Source organism: Schistocerca cancellata, chromosome 4 (genome assembly GCF_023864275.1).
Source record: "Schistocerca cancellata isolate TAMUIC-IGC-003103 chromosome 4, iqSchCanc2.1, whole genome shotgun sequence".
Lineage (NCBI taxonomy): Eukaryota > Metazoa > Arthropoda > Insecta > Orthoptera > Acrididae > Schistocerca > Schistocerca cancellata.
The window spans coordinates 620,295,985-620,310,406 of NC_064629.1; the positions used below are offsets into that span (position 1 = coordinate 620,295,985).

Consider the following 14,422-nt stretch of genomic DNA (forward strand, 5'->3'; position numbering starts at 1 on the left):
TTCGCAGGAGAGCTTCTGTAAAGTTTGGAAGGTAGGAGACGAGGTACTGGCAGAAGTAGAGCTGTGAGTACCGGGCGTGAGTCGTGCTTCGGTAGCTCAGTTGGTAGAGCACTTGCCCGCGAAAGGCAAAAGGTCCCGAGTTCGAGTCTCGGTCGGGCACACAGTTTTAATCTGCCAGGAAGTTTCATATCAGCGCACACTCCGCTGCAGAGTGAAAATCTCATTCTGGAAACATCCCCAGGCTGTGGCTAAGCCATGTCTCCGCAATATCCTTTCTTTCAGGAGTGCTAGTTCTGCAAGGTTCGCAGGAGAGCTTCTGTAAAGTTTGGAAGGTAGGAGACGAGGTACTGGCAGAAGTAGAGCTGTGAGTACCGGGCGTGAGTCGTGCTTCGGTAGCTCAGTTGATAGAGCACTTGCCCGCGAAAGGCAAAAGGTCCCGAGTTCGAGTCTCGGTCGGGCACACAGTTTTAATCTGCCAGGAAGTTTCATATCAGCGCACACTCCGCTGCAGAGTGAAAATCTCATTCTGGAAACATCCCCCAGGCTGTGGCTAAGCCATGTCTCCGCAATATCGTTTCTTTCAGGAGTGCTAGTTCTGCAAGGTTCGCAGGAGAGCTTCTGTAAAGTTTGGAAGGTAGGAGACGAGGTACTGGCAGAAGTAGAGCTGTGAGTACCGGGCGTGAGTCGTGCTTAGGTAGCTCAGTTGGTAGAGCACTTGCCCGCGAAAGGCAAAAGGTCCCGAGTTCGGGTCTCGGTCGGGCACACAGTTTTAATCTGCCAGGAAGTTTCATATCAGCGCACACTCCGCTGCAGAGTGAAAATCTCATTCTGGAAACATCCCCCAGGCTGTGGCTAAGCCATGTCTCCGCAATATCCTTTCTTTCAGGAGTGCTAGTTCTGCAAGGTTCGCAGGAGAGCTTCTGTAAAGTTTGGAAGGTAGGAGACGAGGTACTGGCAGAAGTAGAGCTGTGAGTACCGGGCGTGAGTCGTGCTTCGGTAGCTCAGTTGGTAGAGCACTTGCCTGCGAAAGGCAAAAGGTCCCGAGTTCGAGTCTCGGTCGGGCACACAGTTTTAATCTGCCAGGAAGTTTCATATCAGCGCACACTCCGCTGCAGAGTGAAAATCTCATTCTGGAAACATCCCCAGGCTGTGGCTAAGCCATGTCTCCGCAATATCCTTTCTTTCAGGAGTGCTAGTTCTGCAAGGTTCGCAGGAGAGCTTCTGTAAAGTTTGGAAGGTAGGAGACGAGGTACTGGCAGAAGTAGAGCTGTGAGTACCGGGCGTGAGTCGTGCTTCGGTAGCTCAGTTGATAGAGCACTTGCCCGCGAAAGGCAAAAGGTCCCGAGTTCGAGTCTCGGTCGGGCACACAGTTTTAATCTGCCAGGAAGTTTCATATCAGCGCACACTCCGCTGCAGAGTGAAAATCTCATTCTGGAAACATCCCCCAGGCTGTGGCTAAGCCATGTCTCCGCAATATCGTTTCTTTCAGGAGTGCTAGTTCTGCAAGGTTCGCAGGAGAGCTTCTGTAAAGTTTGGAAGGTAGGAGACGAGGTACTGGCAGAAGTAGAGCTGTGAGTACCGGGCGTGAGTCGTGCTTAGGTAGCTCAGTTGGTAGAGCACTTGCCCGCGAAAGGCAAAAGGTCCCGAGTTCGGGTCTCGGTCGGGCACACAGTTTTAATCTGCCAGGAAGTTTCATATCAGCGCACACTCCGCTGCAGAGTGAAAATCTCATTCTGGAAACATCCCCCAGGCTGTGGCTAAGCCATGTCTCCGCAATATCGTTTCTTTCAGGAGTGCTAGTTCTGCAAGGTTCGCAGGAGAGCTTCTGTAAAGTTTGGAAGGTAGGAGACGAGGTACTGGCAGAAGTAGAGCTGTGAGTACCGGGCGTGAGTCGTGCTTCGGTAGCTCAGTTGGTAGAGCACTTGCCTGCGAAAGGCAAAAGGTCCCGAGTTCGAGTCTCGGTCGGGCACACAGTTTTAATCTGCCAGGAAGTTTCATATCAGCGCACACTCCGCTGCAGAGTGAAAATCTCATTCTGGAAACATCCCCCAGGCTGTGGCTAAGCCATGTCTCCGCAATATCCTTTCTTTCAGGAGTGCTAGTTCTGCAAGGTTCGCAGGAGAGCTTCTGTAAAGTTTGGAAGGTAGGAGACGAGGTACTGGCAGAAGTAGAGCTGTGAGTACCTGGCGTGAGTCGTGCTTCGGTAGCTCAGTTGGTAGAGCACTTGCCCGCGAAAGGCAAAAGGTCCCGAGTTCGAGTCTCGGTCGGGCACACAGTTTTAATCTGCCAGGAAGTTTCATATCAGCGCACACTCCGCTGCAGAGTGAAAATCTCATTCTGGAAACATCCCCCAGGCTGTGGCTAAGCCATGTCTCCGCAATATCGTTTCTTTCAGGAGGGCTAGTTCTGCAAGGTTCGCAGGAGAGCTTCTGTAAAGTTTGGAAGGTAGGAGACGAGGTACAGGCAGAAGTAGAGCTGTGAGTACCGGGCGTGAGTCGTGCTTCGGTAGCTCAGTTGGTAGAGCACTTGCCCGCGAAAGGCAAAAGGTCCCGAGTTCGAGTCTCGGTCGGGCACACAGTTTTAATCTGCCAGGAAGTTTCATATCAGCGCACACTCCGCTGCAGAGTGAAAATCTCATTCTGGAAACATCCCCCAGGCTGTGGCTAAGCCATGTCTCCGCAATATCCTTTCTTTCAGGAGTGCTAGTTCTGCAAGGTTCGCAGGAGAGCTTCTGTAAAGTTTGGAAGGTAGGAGACGAGGTACTGGCAGAAGTAGAGCTGTGAGTACCGGGCGTGAGTCGTGCTTCGGTAGCTCAGTTGGTAGAGCACTTGCCCGCGAAAGGCAAAAGGTCCCGAGTTCGAGTCTCGGTCGGGCACACAGTTTTAATCTGCCAGGAAGTTTCATATCAGCGCACACTCCGCTGCAGAGTGAAAATCTCATTCTGGAAACATCCCCCAGTCTGTGGCTAAGCCATGTCTCCGCAATATCCTTTCTCTCAGGAGTGCTAGTTCTGCAAGGTTCGCAGGAGAGCTTCTGTAAAGTTTGGAAGGTAGGAGACGAGGTACTGGCAGAAGTAGAGCTGTGAGTACCGGGCGTGAGTCGTGCTTCGGTAGCTCAGTTGGTAGAGCACTTGCCCGCGAAAGGCAAAAGGTCCCGAGTTCGAGTCTCGGTCGGGCACACAGTTTTAATCTGCCAGGAAGTTTCATATCAGCGCACACTCCGCTGCAGAGTGAAAATCTCATTCTGGAAACATCCCCCAGGCTGTGGCTAAGCCATGTCTCCGCAATATCCTTTCTTTCAGGAGTGCTAGTTCTGCAAGGTTCGCAGGAGAGCTTCTGTAAAGTTTGGAAGGTAGGAGACGAGGTACTGGCAGAAGTAGAGCTGTGAGTACCGGGCGTGAGTCGTGCTTCGGTAGCTCAGTTGGTAGAGCACTTGCCCGCGAAAGGCAAAAGGTCCCGAGTTCGAGTCTCGGTCGGGCACACAGTTTTAATCTGCCAGGAAGTTTCATATCAGCGCACACTCCGCTGCAGAGTGAAAATCTCATTCTGGAAACATCCCCCAGGCTGTGGCTAAGCCATGTCTCCGCAATATCCTTTCTTTCAGGAGTGCTAGTCCTGCAAGGTTCGCAGGAGAGCTTCTGTAAAGTTTGGAAGGTAGGAGACGAGGTACTGGCAGAAGTAGAGCTGTGAGTACCGGGCGTGAGTCGTGCTTCGGTAGCTCAGTTGGTAGAGCACTTGCCCGCGAAAGGCAAAAGGTCCCGAGTTCGAGTCTCGGTCGGGCACACAGTTTTAATCTGCCAGGAAGTTTCATATCAGCGCACACTCCGCTGCAGAGTGAAAATCTCATTCTGGAAACATCCCCAGGCTGTGGCTAAGCCATGTCTCCGCAATATCCTTTCTTTCAGGAGTGCTAGTTCTGCAAGGTTCGCAGGAGAGCTTCTGTAAAGTTTGGAAGGTAGGAGACGAGGTACTGGCAGAAGTAGAGCTGTGAGTACCGGGCGTGAGTCGTGCTTCGGTAGCTCAGTTGATAGAGCACTTGCCCGCGAAAGGCAAAAGGTCCCGAGTTCGAGTCTCGGTCGGGCACACAGTTTTAATCTGCCAGGAAGTTTCATATCAGCGCACACTCCGCTGCAGAGTGAAAATCTCATTCTGGAAACATCCCCCAGGCTGTGGCTAAGCCATGTCTCCGCAATATCGTTTCTTTCAGGAGTGCTAGTTCTGCAAGGTTCGCAGGAGAGCTTCTGTAAAGTTTGGAAGGTAGGAGACGAGGTACTGGCAGAAGTAGAGCTGTGAGTACCGGGCGTGAGTCGTGCTTAGGTAGCTCAGTTGGTAGAGCACTTGCCCGCGAAAGGCAAAAGGTCCCGAGTTCGGGTCTCGGTCGGGCACACAGTTTTAATCTGCCAGGAAGTTTCATATCAGCGCACACTCCGCTGCAGAGTGAAAATCTCATTCTGGAAACATCCCCCAGGCTGTGGCTAAGCCATGTCTCCGCAATATCCTTTCTTTCAGGAGTGCTAGTTCTGCAAGGTTCGCAGGAGAGCTTCTGTAAAGTTTGGAAGGTAGGAGACGAGGTACTGGCAGAAGTAGAGCTGTGAGTACCGGGCGTGAGTCGTGCTTCGGTAGCTCAGTTGGTAGAGCACTTGCCTGCGAAAGGCAAAAGGTCCCGAGTTCGAGTCTCGGTCGGGCACACAGTTTTAATCTGCCAGGAAGTTTCATATCAGCGCACACTCCGCTGCAGAGTGAAAATCTCATTCTGGAAACATCCCCCAGGCTGTGGCTAAGCCATGTCTCCGCAATATCCTTTCTTTCAGGAGTGCTAGTTCTGCAAGGTTCGCAGGAGAGCTTCTGTAAAGTTTGGAAGGTAGGAGACGAGGTACTGGCAGAAGTAGAGCTGTGAGTACCTGGCGTGAGTCGTGCTTCGGTAGCTCAGTTGGTAGAGCACTTGCCCGCGAAAGGCAAAAGGTCCCGAGTTCGAGTCTCGGTCGGGCACACAGTTTTAATCTGCCAGGAAGTTTCATATCAGCGCACACTCCGCTGCAGAGTGAAAATCTCATTCTGGAAACATCCCCCAGGCTGTGGCTAAGCCATGTCTCCGCAATATCGTTTCTTTCAGGAGGGCTAGTTCTGCAAGGTTCGCAGGAGAGCTTCTGTAAAGTTTGGAAGGTAGGAGACGAGGTACTGGCAGAAGTAGAGCTGTGAGTACCGGGCGTGAGTCGTGCTTCGGTAGCTCAGTTGGTAGAGCACTTGCCCGCGAAAGGCAAAAGGTCCCGAGTTCGAGTCTCGGTCGGGCACACAGTTTTAATCTGCCAGGAAGTTTCATATCAGCGCACACTCCGCTGCAGAGTGAAAATCTCATTCTGGAAACATCCCCCAGGCTGTGGCTAAGCCATGTCTCCGCAATATCCTTTCTTTCAGGAGTGCTAGTTCTGCAAGGTTCGCAGGAGAGCTTCTGTAAAGTTTGGAAGGTAGGAGACGAGGTACTGGCAGAAGTAGAGCTGTGAGTACCGGGCGTGAGTCGTGCTTCGGTAGCTCAGTTGGTAGAGCACTTGCCCGCGAAAGGCAAAAGGTCCCGAGTTCGAGTCTCGGTCGGGCACACAGTTTTAATCTGCCAGGAAGTTTCATATCAGCGCACACTCCGCTGCAGAGTGAAAATCTCATTCTGGAAACATCCCCCAGTCTGTGGCTAAGCCATGTCTCCGCAATATCCTTTCTCTCAGGAGTGCTAGTTCTGCAAGGTTCGCAGGAGAGCTTCTGTAAAGTTTGGAAGGTAGGAGACGAGGTACTGGCAGAAGTAGAGCTGTGAGTACCGGGCGTGAGTCGTGCTTCGGTAGCTCAGTTGGTAGAGCACTTGCCCGCGAAAGGCAAAAGGTCCCGAGTTCGAGTCTCGGTCGGGCACACAGTTTTAATCTGCCAGGAAGTTTCATATCAGCGCACACTCCGCTGCAGAGTGAAAATCTCATTCTGGAAACATCCCCCAGGCTATGGCTAAGCCATGTCTCCGCAATATCCTTTCTTTCAGGAGTGCTAGTTCTGCAAGGTTCGCAGGAGAGCTTCTGTAAAGTTTGGAAGGTAGGAGACGAGGTACTGGCAGAAGTAGAGCTGTGAGTACCGGGCGTGAGTCGTGCTTCGGTAGCTCAGTTGGTAGAGCACTTGCCCGCGAAAGGCAAAAGGTCCCGAGTTCGAGTCTCGGTCGGGCACACAGTTTTAATCTGCCAGGAAGTTTCATATCAGCGCACACTCCGCTGCAGAGTGAAAATCTCATTCTGGAAACATCCCCCAGGCTGTGGCTAAGCCATGTCTCCGCAATATCCTTTCTTTCAGGAGTGCTAGTCCTGCAAGGTTCGCAGGAGAGCTTCTGTAAAGTTTGGAAGGTAGGAGACGAGGTACTGGCAGAAGTAGAGCTGTGAGTACCGGGCGTGAGTCGTGCTTCGGTAGCTCAGTTGGTAGAGCACTTGCCCGCGAAAGGCAAAAGGTCCCGAGTTCGAGTCTCGGTCGGGCACACAGTTTTAATCTGCCAGGAAGTTTCATATCAGCGCACACTCCGCTGCAGAGTGAAAATCTCATTCTGGAAACATCCCCCAGGCTGTGGCTAAGCCATTTCTCCGCAATATCCTTTCTTTCAGGAGTGCTAGTTCTGCAAGGTTCGCAGGAGAGCTTCTGTAAAGTTTGGAAGGTAGGAGACGAGGTACTGGCAGAAGTAGAGCTGTGAGTACCGGGCGTGAGTCGTGCTTCGGTAGCTCAGTTGGTAGAGCACTTGCCCGCGAAAGGCAAAAGGTCCCGAGTTCGAGTCTCGGTCGGGCACACAGTTTTAATCTGCCAGGAAGTTTCATATCAGCGCACACTCCGCTGCAGAGTGAAAATCTCATTCTGGAAACATCCCCCAGGCTGTGGCTAAGCCATGTCTCCGCAATATCCTTTCTTTCAGGAGTGCTAGTTCTGCAAGGTTCGCAGGAGAGCTTCTGTAAAGTTTGGAAGGTAGGAGACGAGGTACTGGCAGAAGTAGAGCTGTGAGTACCGGGCGTGAGTCGTGCTTCGGTAGCTCAGTTGATAGAGCACTTGCCCGCGAAAGGCAAAAGGTCCCGAGTTCGAGTCTCGGTCGGGCACACAGTTTTAATCTGCCAGGAAGTTTCATATCAGCGCACACTCCGCTGCGGAGTGAAAATCTCATTCTGGAAACATCCCCCAGGCTGTGGCTAAGCCATGTCTCCGCAATATCCTTTCTTTCAGGAGTGCTAGTTCTGCAAGGTTCGCAGGAGAGCTTCTGTAAAGTTTGGAAGGTAGGAGACGAGGTACTGGCAGAAGTAGAGCTGTGAGTACCGGGCGTGAGTCGTGCTTCGGTAGCTCAGTTGGTAGAGCACTTGCCCGCGAAAGGCAAAAGGTCCCGAGTTCGAGTCTCGGTCGGGCACACAGTTTTAATCTGCCAGGAAGTTTCATATCAGCGCACACTCCGCTGCAGAGTGAAAATCTCATTCTGGAAACATCCCCCAGGCTGTGGCTAAGCCATGTCTCCGCAATATCCTTTCTTTCAGGAGTGCTAGTTCTGCAAGGTTCGCAGGAGAGCTTCTGTAAAGTTTGGAAGGTAGGAGACGAGGTACTGGCAGAAGTAGAGCTGTGAGTACCGGGCGTGAGTCGTGCTTCGGTAGCTCAGTTGGTAGAGCACTTGCCCGCGAAAGGCAAAAGGTCCCGAGTTCGAGTCTCGGTCGGGCACACAGTTTTAATCTGCCAGGAAGTTTCATATCAGCGCACACTCCGCTGCAGAGTGAAAATCTCATTCTGGAAACATCCCCCAGGCTGTGGCTAAGCCATGTCTCCGCAATATCCTTTCTTTCAGGAGTGCTAGTTCTGCAAGGTTCGCAGGAGAGCTTCTGTGAAGTTTGGAAGGTAGGAGACGAGGTACTGGCAGAAGTAGAGCTGTGAGTACCTGGCGTGAGTCGTGCTTCGGTAGCTCAGTTGGTAGAGCACTTGCCCGCGAAAGGCAAAAGGTCCCGAGTTCGAGTCTCGGTCGGGCACACAGTTTTAATCTGCCAGGAAGTTTCATATCAGCGCACACTCCGCTGCAGAGTGAAAATCTCATTCTGGAAACATCCCCCAGGCTGTGGCTATGCCATGTCTCCGCAATATCCTTTCTTTCAGGAGTGCTAGTTCTGCAAGGTTCGCAGGAGAGCTTCTGTAAAGTTTGGAAGGTAGGAGACGAGGTACTGGCAGAAGTAGAGCTGTGGGTACCGGGCGTGAGTCGTGCTTCGGTAGCTCAGTTGGTAGAGCACTTGCCCGCGAAAGGCAAAAGGTCCCGAGTTCGAGTCTCGGTCGGGCACACAGTTTTAATCTGCCAGGAAGTTTCATATCAGCGCACACTCCGCTGCAGAGTGAAAATCTCATTCTGGAAACATCCCCCAGGCTGTGGCTAAGCCATGTCTCCGCAATATCCTTTCTTTCAGGAGTGCTAGTTCTGCAAGGTTCGCAGGAGAGCTTCTGTAAAGTTTGGAAGGTAGGAGACGCGGTACTGGCAGAAGTAGAGCTGTGAGTACCGGGCGTGAGTCGTGCTTCGGTAGCTCAGTTGGTAGAGCACTTGCCCGCGAAAGGCAAAAGGTCCCGAGTTCGAGTCTCGGTCGGGCACACAGTTTTAATCTGCCAGGAAGTTTCATATCAGCGCACACTCCACTGCAGAGTCAAAATCTCATTCTGGAAACATCCCCCAGGCTGTGGCTAAGCCATGTCTCCGCAATATCCTTTCTTTCAGGAGTGCTAGTTCTGCAAGGTTCGCAGGAGAGCTTCTGTAAAGTTTGGAAGGTAGGAGACGAGGTACTGGCAGAAGTAGAGCTGTGAGTACCGGGCGTGAGTCGTGCTTCGGTAGCTCAGTTGGTAGAGCACTTGCCCGCGAAAGGCAAAAGGTCCCGAGTTCGAGTCTCGGTCGGGCACACAGTTTTAATCTGCCAGGAAGTTTCATATCAGCGCACACTCCACTGCAGAGTGAAAATCTCATTCTGGAAACATCCCCCAGGCTGTGGCTAAGCCATGTCTCCGCAATATCCTTTCTTTCAGGAGTGCTAGTTCTGCAAGGTTCGCAGGAGAGCTTCTGTAAAGTTTGGAAGGTAGGAGACGAGGTACTGGCAGAAGTAGAGCTGTGAGTACCGGGCGTGAGTCGTGCTTCGGTAGCTCAGTTGGTAGAGCACTTGCCCGCGAAAGGCAAAAGGTCCCGAGTTCGAGTCTCGGTCGGGCACACAGTTTTAATCTGCCAGGAAGTTTCATATCAGCGCACACTCCGCTGCAGAGTGAAAATCTCATTCTGGAAACATCCCCCAGGCTGTGGCTAAGCCATGTCTCCGCAATATCCTTTCTTTCAGGAGTGCTAGTTCTGCAAGGTTCGCAGGAGAGCTTCTGTAAAGTTTGGAAGGTAGGAGACGAGGTACTGGCAGAAGTAGAGCTGTGAGTACCGGGCGTGAGTCGTGCTTCGGTAGCTCAGTTGGTAGAGCACTTGCCCGCGAAAGGCAAAAGGTCCCGAGTTCGAGTCTCGGTCGGGCACACAGTTTTAATCTGCCAGGAAGTTTCATATCAGCGCACACTCCGCTGCAGAGTGAAAATCTCATTCTGGAAACATCCCCCAGGCTGTGGCTAAGCCATGTCTCCGCAATATCCTTTCTTTCAGGAGTGCTAGTTCTGCAAGGTTCGCAGGAGAGCTTCTGTAAAGTTTGGAAGGTAGGAGACGAGGTACTGGCAGAAGTAGAGCTGTGAGTACCGGGCGTGAGTCGTGCTTCGGTAGCTCAGTTGGTAGAGCACTTGCCCGCGAAAGGCAAAAGGTCCCGAGTTCGAGTCTCGGTTGGGCACACAGTTTTAATCTGCCAGGAAGTTTCATATCAGCGCACACTCCGCTGCAGAGTGAAAATCTCATTCTGGGAACATCCCCCAGGCTGTGGCTAAGCCATGTCTCCGCAATATCCTTTCTTTCAGGAGTGCTAGTTCTGCAAGGTTCGCAGGAGAGCTTCTGTAAAGTTTGGAAGGTAGGAGACGAGGTACTGGCAGAAGTAGAGCTGTGAGTACCGGGCGTGAGTCGTGCTTCGGTAGCTCAGTTGGTAGAGCACTTGCCCGCGAAAGGCAAAAGGTCCCGAGTTCGAGTCTCGGTCGGGCACACAGTTTTAATCTGCCAGGAAGTTTCATATCAGCGCACACTCCGCTGCAGAGTGAAAATCTCATTCTGGAAATATCCCCCAGGCTGTGGCTAAGCCATGTCTCCGCAATATCCTTTCTTTCAGGAGTGCTAGTTCTGCAAGGTTCGCAGGAGTGCTTCTGTAACGTTTGGAAGGTAGGAGACGAGGTACTGGCAGAAGTAGAGCTGTGAGTACCGGGCGTGAGTCGTGCTTCGGTAGCTCAGTTGGTAGAGCACTTGCCCGTGAAAGGCAAAAGGTCCCGAGTTCGAGTCTCGGTCGGGCACACAGTTTTAATCTGCCAGGAAGTTTCATATCAGCGCACACTCCGCTGCAGAGTGAAAATCTCATTCTGGAAACATCCCCCAGGCTGTGGCTAAGCCATGTCTCCGCAATATCCTTTCTTTCAGGAGTGCTAGTTCTGCAAGGTTCGCAGGAGAGCTTCTGTAAAGTTTGGAAGGTAGGAGACGAGGTACTGGCAGAAGTAGAGCTGTGAGTACCGGGCGTGAGTCGTGCTTCGGTAGCTCAGTTGGTAGAGCACTTGCCCGCGAAAGGCAAAAGGTCCCGAGTTCGAGTCTCGGTCGGGCACACAGTTTTAATCTGCCAGGAAGTTTCATATCAGCGCACACTCCGCTGCAGAGTGAAAATCTCATTCTGGAAACATCCCCCAGGCTGTGGCTAAGCCATGTCTCCGCAATATCCTTTCTTTCAGGAGTGCTAGTTCTGCAAGGTTCGCAGGAGTGCTTCTGTAAAGTTTGGAAGGTAGGAGACGAGGTACTGGCAGAAGTAGAGCTGTGAGTACCGGGCGTGAGTCGTGCTTCGGTAGCTCAGTTGGTAGAGCACTTGCCCGCGAAAGGCAAAAGGTCCCGAGTTCGAGTCTCGGTCAGGCACACAGTTTTAATCTGCCAGGAAGTTTCATATCAGCGCACACTCCGCTGCAGAGTGAAAATCTCATTCTGGAAACATCCCCCAGGCTGTGGCTAAGCCATGTCTCCGCAATATCCTTTCTTTCAGGAGTGCTAGTTCTGCAAGGTTCGCAGGAGAGCTTCTGTAAAGTTTGGAAGGTAGGAGACGAGGTACTGGCAGAAGTAGAGCTGTGAGTACCGGGCGTGAGTCGTGCTTCGGTAGCTCAGTTGGTAGAGCACTTGCCCGCGAAAGGCAAAAGGTCCCGAGTTCGAGTCTCGGTCGGGCACACAGTTTTAATCTGCCAGGAAGTTTCATATCAGCGCACACTCCGCTGCAGAGTGAAAATCTCATTCTGGAAACATCCCCCAGGCTGTGGCTAAGCCATGTCTCCGCAATATCCTTTCTTTCAGGAGTGCTAGTTCTGCAAGGTTCGCAGGAGAGCTTCTGTAAAGTTTGGAAGGTAGGAGACGAGGTACTGGCAGAAGTAGAGCTGTGAGTACCGGGCGTGAGTCGTGCTTCGGTAGCTCAGTTGGTAGAGCACTTGCCCGCGAAAGGCAAAAGGTCCCGAGTTCGAGTCTCGGTCGGGCACACAGTTTTAATCTGCCAGGAAGTTTCATATCAGCGCACACTCCGCTGCAGAGTGAAAATCTCATTCTGGAAACATCCCCCAGGCTGTGGCTAAGCCATGTCTCCGCAATATCCTTTCTTTCAGGAGTGCTAGTTCTGCAAGGTTCGCAGGAGAGCTTCTGTAAAGTTTGGAAGGTAGGAGACGAGGTACTGGCAGAAGTAGAGCTGTGAGTACCGGGCGTGAGTCGTGCTTCGGTAGCTCAGTTGGTAGAGCACTTGCCCGCGAAAGGCAAAAGGTCCCGAGTTCGAGTCTCGGTCGGGCACACAGTTTTAATCTGCCAGGAAGTTTCATATCAGCGCACACTCCGCTGCGGAGTGAAAATCTCATTCTGGAAACATCCCCCAGGCTGTGGCTAAGCCATGTCTCCGCAATATCCTTTCTTTCAGGAGTGCTAGTTCTGCAAGGTTCGCAGGAGAGCTTCTGTAAAGTTTGGAAGGTAGGAGACGAGGTACTGGCAGAAGTAGAGCTGTGAGTACCGGGCGTGAGTCGTGCTTCGGTAGCTCAGTTGGTAGAGCACTTGCCCGCGAAAGGCAAAAGGTCCCGAGTTCGAGTCTCGGTCGGGCACACAGTTTTAATCTGCCAGGAAGTTTCATATCAGCGCACACTCCGCTGCAGAGTGAAAATCTCATTCTGGAAACATCCCCCAGGCTGTGGCTAAGCCATGTCTCCGCAATATCCTTTCTTTCAGGAGTGCTAGTTCTGCAAGGTTCGCAGGAGAGCTTCTGTAAAGTTTGGAAGGTAGGAGACGAGGTACTGGCAGAAGTAGAGCTGTGAGTACCGGGCGTGAGTCGTGCTTCGGTAGCTCAGTTGGTAGAGCACTTGCCCGCGAAAGGCAAAAGGTCCCGAGTTCGAGTCTCGGTCGGGCACACAGTTTTAATCTGCCAGGAAGTTTCATATCAGCGCACACTCCGCTGCAGAGTGAAAATCTCATTCTGGATTCATGTGGTAGCTTCCCATACATAATGCACATCTTACCTACCCGGAAGAATTCTATGAGGCTCCACCTTGTAGCAAAGTTTGTGTAATTCTGTGTAATCTACATATGGGCACGTTATTAAAGACATGACACCACTGCTAGGCTCCAGAACAGAGGATCCTGATTTGTCATCGTATTGCAATCGACAACTGTACTGAGAACCTACGACAAAGGATAATTGTTTCTACCACTCTCGGTGTCTGGAAATAACACAGGATAGCTTTTTTTTTATCGGGTAGATGTAGGTGGTTTCAATATGAGTGGCGATCTGCAGGTAAAAGCAATCCATGCTTTTGACTGCTCTCGAGACTGCGTCTGCCATATGGCGGAAGATTCCTTTCAATATACCCACAGAACACACATACGATTTTGTGATCATCCATGATGCTATGTGGTCGTAATTTGTAGCGCACTTCCTGCGAAATGCAAGGATGCGAGTTCAAGTTATAGTTCGGCTACCAATTTCATCTTTCCCTCTCAGAGTATACTCCACAGCGAGCAGGAGAATTCTCTTTCCACCACCTCCTACCCTCCAAATGCCACACCTGTTGACATATTGCCAATTTTATCAAGAAGAACAAACGGTTTGCTTCAACTGTGGAAAATCATGAAAACAGTAAGCGAACATCAATGTGCAGTTCATGAGCAAACAAAACGCAAGTACACAAAGAATTCGACAGAGTACGACCCACCACATGAGCTTGGGGCAGTCTGCAAACGAATAGCACAGCTAAAAAGATTGTAATAACGAAGAAAATACAGTCAATGCGACAATTGAAGAACACGACACACCGCCTGGGGAAAACGCAGAAAAGTGGATCCCATCGTTGTTGCGGATTATAAAATTATCTGTTAGCTTGTTTGAAATCCAAATCTCCACCGAAAGGAATACGGATATAGAAACTGGCAACAGCTTCGAATTCACTGTACAGTGGAAAACAATGGGGAGAAAATGTACGTTAACACAAAACAAAAAATGTTCAAATCTGTGTGAAATCTTATGGGACTTAACTGCTAAGGTCATCAGTCCCTAAGCTTACACACTACTTGACCTAAATTATCCTAAGGAGAAACACACAAACTCATGCCCAAGTGAGGACTCGAACCTCCGCCGGGACCAGCCGCACAGTAAATGACTGCAGCGCCCTAGACCGCTCGGCTAATCCCACGCGGCACAAAAAACTAAATAGACCGTGTAGCGAGTAGGTAATAAAGTCAACGGTAATAATCAGTAGTGGTCTAACATCCTTAGGTGGACAAGAAGAAAGGTAACCGAAGTGCGAACAGTACACATACCTCGAGATAATAAAAATCCTTAAAAGGTGACACACTTTGAGCTGATAGCATAACGAATACCGAATGCAACGACACACAACACGATAGAATCGCAGAGTCTGCTAGCACCGAACTATTAGGTGCAGGTAACAACACCATCTGTTATTTATAATTGTAAACAGCAGTTACGAAAATGGCTCTGAGCACTATGCGACTTAACTTCTGGGGTCATCAGTCACCTAGAACTTAGAACTAATTAAACCTAACTAACCTAAGGACATCACACACATCCATGCCCGAGGCAGGATTCGAACCTGCGACAGTAGCGGCAAACCGCAGTTACGTAGGGGCTATTGAAAACATACGACACTGTAAAGGAATGGAAGATTTCACGTTTGGGAAGTACAGCTGATATGCGGATCATATGAAAATAGTATGAGAGTAGGTAAGTTGGACAAATTCGATATGTTAACTATAGAAATAAGGTACTTGGTTAGAA

At 51.0% G+C, this 14,422-nt stretch overlaps 3 non-coding genes across 3 annotated transcripts; all 3 read left to right on the top strand.

Moving 5' to 3' along the window:
- The first annotated feature begins 989 nt into the window (after positions 1–989).
- Positions 990–1,065, top strand: Trnar-gcg (transfer RNA arginine (anticodon GCG)). Its single transcript has one exon. It is a non-coding gene; the product is annotated as a tRNA-Arg (tRNA).
- Positions 1,066–1,894: 829 nt separating this feature from the next.
- Positions 1,895–1,970, top strand: Trnar-gcg (transfer RNA arginine (anticodon GCG)). The gene has a single exon. It is a non-coding gene; the product is annotated as a tRNA-Arg (tRNA).
- A 2,641-nt stretch (positions 1,971–4,611) lies between these two features.
- On the top strand, positions 4,612–4,687 carry Trnar-gcg (transfer RNA arginine (anticodon GCG)). Its single transcript has one exon. It is a non-coding gene; the product is annotated as a tRNA-Arg (tRNA).
- The last annotated feature ends 9,735 nt before the right edge of the window (positions 4,688–14,422 follow it).